We start from the raw sequence: 6,000 nt of genomic DNA, 5'->3' as shown, positions 1-6,000 counted from the left end.
ATGATCTGAACGGAGAGTAAGAACAACAGTTCACTTAGTATCTGTTTCCAGAAGTTTTTTTTTTTTTAATTTTACTTATTTATTTGAGACAGAGCACAAGAGAGTATGAGTGGGGATGGGGAGGGGCAGAAGGACAGGGAGAAGCGGACTCCCCCACTGAGCGGGGAGCCCCATGTGGGGCCCCATCCCAGAACCCCAAAATCATGACCTGAGCGGAAGGCAGACACTTCACAGACTGAGCCACCCAGGTGCCTCTGTATCCAGCAGTTTTTATAAAAAAGGACTTTTACTGACACTGTCTAATGGGCTCCCAGCTGCCCCTGGGAGTGAGCGTGTGCTGGAGGTAGGAGGTGCGGCAGGGGATGCGTGGGGTCGAACTCTGGGAACAAAACTTGCACGCGGGCCGTAGCATATACAAGCCAACACGGATGATGGCTGGGAAATCACGGCCAGCATCAAGCATCTGAGTTCTGGATTCCTGGAGGGCCCTTTCAAAACCCGGCTTGCTTTGGGTGTGGAAACGGTCCTTTCCCTGGTGGCCCGGCATGCAGATGGGACTCAGCAGGGGAAGGATGGTGGATTTCTCTCCTGAGTGACTCCCAGAGCCAGTTAGTCTCAGCCTCTGACCAGAAACTGAGATTTATTTCTCACTGGCCAGAAGAGAGTTATTTCAAAATCTTCTTCCTCCATTACAAAACGCCCCCTGGGAGTGGGGTTGGCCAAAGCTGCCACAATCTTGGTTTCTCTATCTTCGGTGCATCTAGAATTACACGCTGCAAATGAGGGTTTGGGTTCTGGAAGGGTAGGCTCGGGGTCCCTGCTGTCCCTGAAACTGTCAGCCTTGGCAATGGGGCCCGGTTTCAGCTGCGTTCTGGAAGGCCCCGCCCCCTTGTTGTGTGGGTAAATATTCCCTCTTGGCAGAGAAGCCAGTGCAAACAAACCTCCAGCAAAAGTGTGGGGGGTTTTTTGGTTTGTTTTCGCATTTCTACTTTATTTTTGTGCGTATGTTTGTTTTGTTTCGCATAGCTTTCTCGATAGAATGCTCGATTTTTAACCACAAATAACTATATTGGAGTCCCAGGAAGTTTTGGAATGTTGGAGCCAAGCCGATGAGACATCCACGTTGGGGAAGCAGTGATATGTCTGCTGCATCCTTTCTGGAACGATGACCAATGTCCGTGCCCGTGTTCACATGATGCCCGGTCCTGCTCACTCTTCTCTACAGGTTTTAGAGCCATTGGAAGGCACAGTACCGTTAGTTGGTTGTCTGTGTGTGATCCTGTCCCCTTCTATCCCCATTAGAACACACATTCTGTGAGGGCAAGGAGTTCATTTTATTTTGTGCGATGCTTTATTTTTTTTTTAAATTTTATTTATTTATTTGACAGACAGAGATCACAAGTAGGCAGAGAGACAGGCAGAGAGGGGGAAGAGTGGGGGAAGCAGGCTCCCCACCAAGCAAAGAGCCCGATGCGGGGCTCAATCCCAGGACCCTGGAATCATGACCTGAGCCGAAGGCAGAGGCTTTAACCCACCCAGGTGCCCCATGTGCCGTGCTTTATTTCCAGGACCTGGAACAGAACCTGCCCAGAGCAGGTTCTCCCTAAAGGTTTCATGAGAAGGACAAATGAGCAGTTGCTGGCCTCCTCAATTGTGCGCCTAAGAGCATTATCTCAATGTTTTCTTCATCTTTCCTCTCCAAACTCTATCAGCAAGGATTTGTTATGATCCTGAGATTTGGGATGAGGAAACAGCCTTTGAGAATTGACAGCACAGGGCAGGGGCATGGTGGAAGGGACCCGCAGGCTGGCAGTGGGACCACGACCCAGCGGAGGCAGGGGACCCTGAGCACGAGGGACTTTGGCGTCTCCCTCCCCCCGTCCCAGTCCAGCCCCGCCCCGCTGCCCACCTGCAGAACCCAAGCTCTCCCTCATGGGATAGAACCCTCTCTCATGTAGGGATGTTTCATACACACTCACCCACAACGACATGGGTTCACCCTCAGGCTCACACAGGCTCAACAACTCGCACAGTCTCATGTTCACGCACGCACACACAGGCACATACGTACACGCACGCAGGCCACCGTTAAAAGCGATCATGGCCTTCTGGTCTGACTTCCTACCGGGAGCCAAGAAATGGACTCAGGTCAGCTCCCTTCCTAATTCTTATCATTAACAGGAAAAATGACTCTGAAGTCATTGGCTGTAGAAGAACACCTTCAACCTAGCTGACATGAAATTTTTTCCGGCTATGCCTCAGAGACCTCTTCTAGGGGTTCCCGAGTCTGGAAGCTTCTGCAACCACCTGGAGACTCTTCCCAGGCTGCAGCAAGTTGGAGTCATAGTTCCTGGGCAGGATCCAGAGCCTGGATTGCTCCTCCAACTGCCTCTGAGGCTACCAGTCCGTGGGCCAGCTGGCGCTGGGCAGCCACTGGAAGGAACTCAAGGATGTCTCCTTAAGGACAGAGCAGGCCTTGGTGTCCAAGAAAGAAAACTGCTGAGTTTCACTTACTGCAAAACAAGTCTTATAAACCGTAGAACACAGGTATGACGGAGTCCCCTCTTAGAACAGGGGTCTTATTCCTCCTAGAAGATCCTCCTTAAGTATTTGTCGATACCATTTGCCATGGGAGGAGGGAGCACTAACTGAATCATTGCCCACTCTCTAAGTCCACAGGGTTTCTCCCCACTTTGTAGACCTTAGCAACCTAAAAATCTAAAAATCTAACCCTGCCTGAGGCTCCCGCTACCCCCATTCTGACTTAACTGATCAGGGGTGGGTCACTTCAGTTAGTTTTGCAGATTTCCAGGTGATTCTACCATATTGCTAAGGTTGTCACTATTCCAGACCCGAAGCTGGTCAACATTTCCCTGAAAGGGGCAGGTTCTTGAGGGTCACGGTCACTCAATCCTGCCTCTGTATTGCAGAAATAGGCATAAACAACATATCAACAATGGGCGTGGCTGGGTCTCAGTAAAACTTTATTTATCAAAACAGACAGTGGGCCACCTTCAGCCGCCAGGCTAGAGTTTGCCAATCCTGGTTCTAGGCCGCCCTCTCCTCCAAACACGTGTGGTCAGCCTCATCAGAAGGATGTTTTAAAATTTACATTTCCTGGCCCCTTTTGATGGTCTTCTCTGGAGTCTGGATGGAGCCTAGGAATCGGGATTGATCAGGAGCCTCCCAGAACTGAGGGCTATTCTGAGGTGGGAGCCCATGATCCACACTTGGAAATTACCCCGCATTCTGGCTGATTGGCTGAGGCACTGATCCTTCCCCAAGCATTCCCCCTGTTGGGGCCTCTCCATCCAGAAGTGAGGGACCACCTGGTCTGTGTCTCCTTCCTTCTCTCTTCCCGTTTTATTCTCTGTGCTTTTGTCCCAGAAGCCCTTTCCAGACATCAGTTCCTAAGTCACACTGGCAGGAGGTGAGAGATGGTGCCTGGTCTTCGGGCCCCAGAGGGCCGGAGGGAGGTGGAGAGGCCTGTGGGGCCCTTCTGCTGCCTTTGGGGACAGGAGGAAGATGATCCTTTCAAGGCCACTCTGGAGGGCACTTTTCATACCTCCCCTTGCCCCTCGCCCCCCACAGGCATGGCTCTGACTCCTTCTGAGCCCGGACTCCAGGCCTCTGCCCCCTGCTGGTTACTGGGGCTTGTTTTCACAGGTGAGGTGATGGGAGCCTTTTCCAGCTTTCTGTTTCATGATAAGATTCTTATCTCCCTGACCTTCTCCGAGCTGCGGAGTGATGGCTTCGCGGAGGCCTCAGCTTCAGCTCGGTTGTTCTTAATTAAATCTGAAATCGACTTGAACGATCGGGTTTGGGAGCTCAGTGGGCTGCCGGCCAAGGGCCTGAGCAAAACTGCCACAAAACTGCCACAAGTTGCACCACCTCCCACAGCCCTGATCCCTGGGACGTGTGTCCAGATCATGGAGAAATCCTCCTGCAATGAAGCTCTGTTAACTCTTTCACCTGGGGGCCGGATTTCAAAAGCAAGCACGGAGCAGGGACAGAGGATCTGGCTTGGTTTCGCTGCATACACGGAGAGGTTATCCGGCACCCCAGGAATCGGGACCCCCCACCCCCCAGAACTCTCAGGGTGATGATGGGAGGGGGGGGAATACGGGGAGGTCCTCAAGTTCTGAGACATAATTCACCCCACCAGCTGTAACTGCCCAGTCTTTATTAGAGGGTTTTCCCTTAAAGTGATCCAAGGAATTGGTATTTTCAGAACAATATTTGGGACTTGGGCAACATGGCTGGCTCCGTCAGTTAAACGGCTGGCTTCAGCTCAGATCACGATCCCAGGCCCCACATCGGACTCCGAGCTCAGTGGGCGAGTCTGCTTCTCCCTCTCCTTGTTCCTCTGCCCCTCCCCGCTGCTTGTGTTCAAACTTTTCTCTCTCCCTAATAAATAGAATCTTTAAAAAAAAATTGGGGGCTTCAAGGAAAAGTTTGGGGTGCAGAGGTGTGGACGGTCCCTGGCTTCTAGGCATAGGGACAAGAAGCCTGGGGCTCACCCAGGGTCAGCACTTGGAGGGGAACATTTCCTAGTACCTTCATCTGTGCAGGGCAGGTGCTGGGAGCCCCAGGCATCCATCACACACACAGAGAGGAGCAGGAACTGTGCGTCTCAGAACAGCAGGGCATCCCAGCCTTACACACACACACACACACACACACACACACACAAACACACACATACACATTCATTTTACATATACTCTCTTACTGAATCATTCCAATAACACAGAGGCTCACCATCATCTCTCCTGGAAGACAAAGACACCCAGGCACAGAGAGGTTAAATAATTTGCTCCAGGCCAAACAGGTGGTAAGTGACAGAACTGGTATTGGACTTCGGGTTAGCCTGTTGCCAAAAGAACTGAAAAATGTATGAAAGGTGACAGTCTCCGCCCCCTGGTCACAACTGGAAGGCATTTTTAGGGCAACCCAGAAGCAAAGGCGATGTCGCACATTGGGCTCCGGGGGGTGTTCAGTGTGGGAGCAGGTTGTTAGGGTGACTGAGGACTTGGAGAAAGGGCATATCTCCCCATTCTGTCCCCTTCCTTTAGCCGTGGAGCAGCAGTGTGCCCGTGTCACCCTGTGGAGGGGCAGGTGTGGAGGGGCAGGTGCAGAGGGAAGTAGTCGCAAATGTATTGGCAAAGCGAAGACAGGTAAGGACCACTGGGCACTGAGACTGAGTGTATGTCCTTCTCCCCACTGCTCTGGGGGCTATGGATCCCTTCTTTCAGGGCCTTTTCTGATCAGCAGCTTTTCTCCTTAAGCTTCTCTTTGTTTTGCTTCTGTCCCAAAGGAAGGTAACTGCTTAGTATGGTGGGTTAACTACATCGTGTCCCCCGTCCCCCTCAAAATTCACACTTTGGAGCCCTAATGCCAGTCCGCTGGAAGGTGACCATATTTGGAGATGGCGTGTTTACAGAGGTGATCAAGTCAAGGTGAGATCATGAGAGCAGGGGCCCTAACTCAGTACGACTGCTGTCCTTATAAAAAGGACATCTGGACACAGGGATGCACGGAGAAAAGAGGACATGAAGAGCCACAGGGAATAGAGGGCCGTCTACAAGCCAAGGAGCGAGGCCTGGATGGATCCTTCCCTCAGGGCCCTTGGAAGGAGCCGACCCTGCCGACCCCCTGATTTCAAGCCCCCAGCTTCCAGAACAATAAGTTGATACACTTGGCGGAAGCCATCCAGTCTCTGAAAATATGTTACTGCAGCAAACTGAAGCCCCAGCGTGTGCACATCAGGGTTCCCACAATTTCAGGATCATTCTGGATTTCAAAGAAGAGATAAAAGTCAAAGAAAATGCATCCATGGGAGTGGAGGTGTTGGGGGTGCTGATGGCACCCAGGGCCCTCTGAACTGTGGAGAGGTGAATGCTGGGGCGGGAGCTGGGGTTGCAAAGCTCGGGAGGCCTCGGGCTCCCTTTCACTCCCTGCCTGGTTCCCCTTTGAGAACTCGGTGTTTAGCTGCTTCAT

The sequence above is a fragment of the Mustela nivalis genome (genome assembly GCF_964662115.1).
Source record: "Mustela nivalis genome assembly, chromosome: 2".
In the NCBI taxonomy this organism is placed as follows: domain Eukaryota; kingdom Metazoa; phylum Chordata; class Mammalia; order Carnivora; family Mustelidae; genus Mustela; species Mustela nivalis.
Note: the sequence above shows the minus strand (reverse complement) of the source record.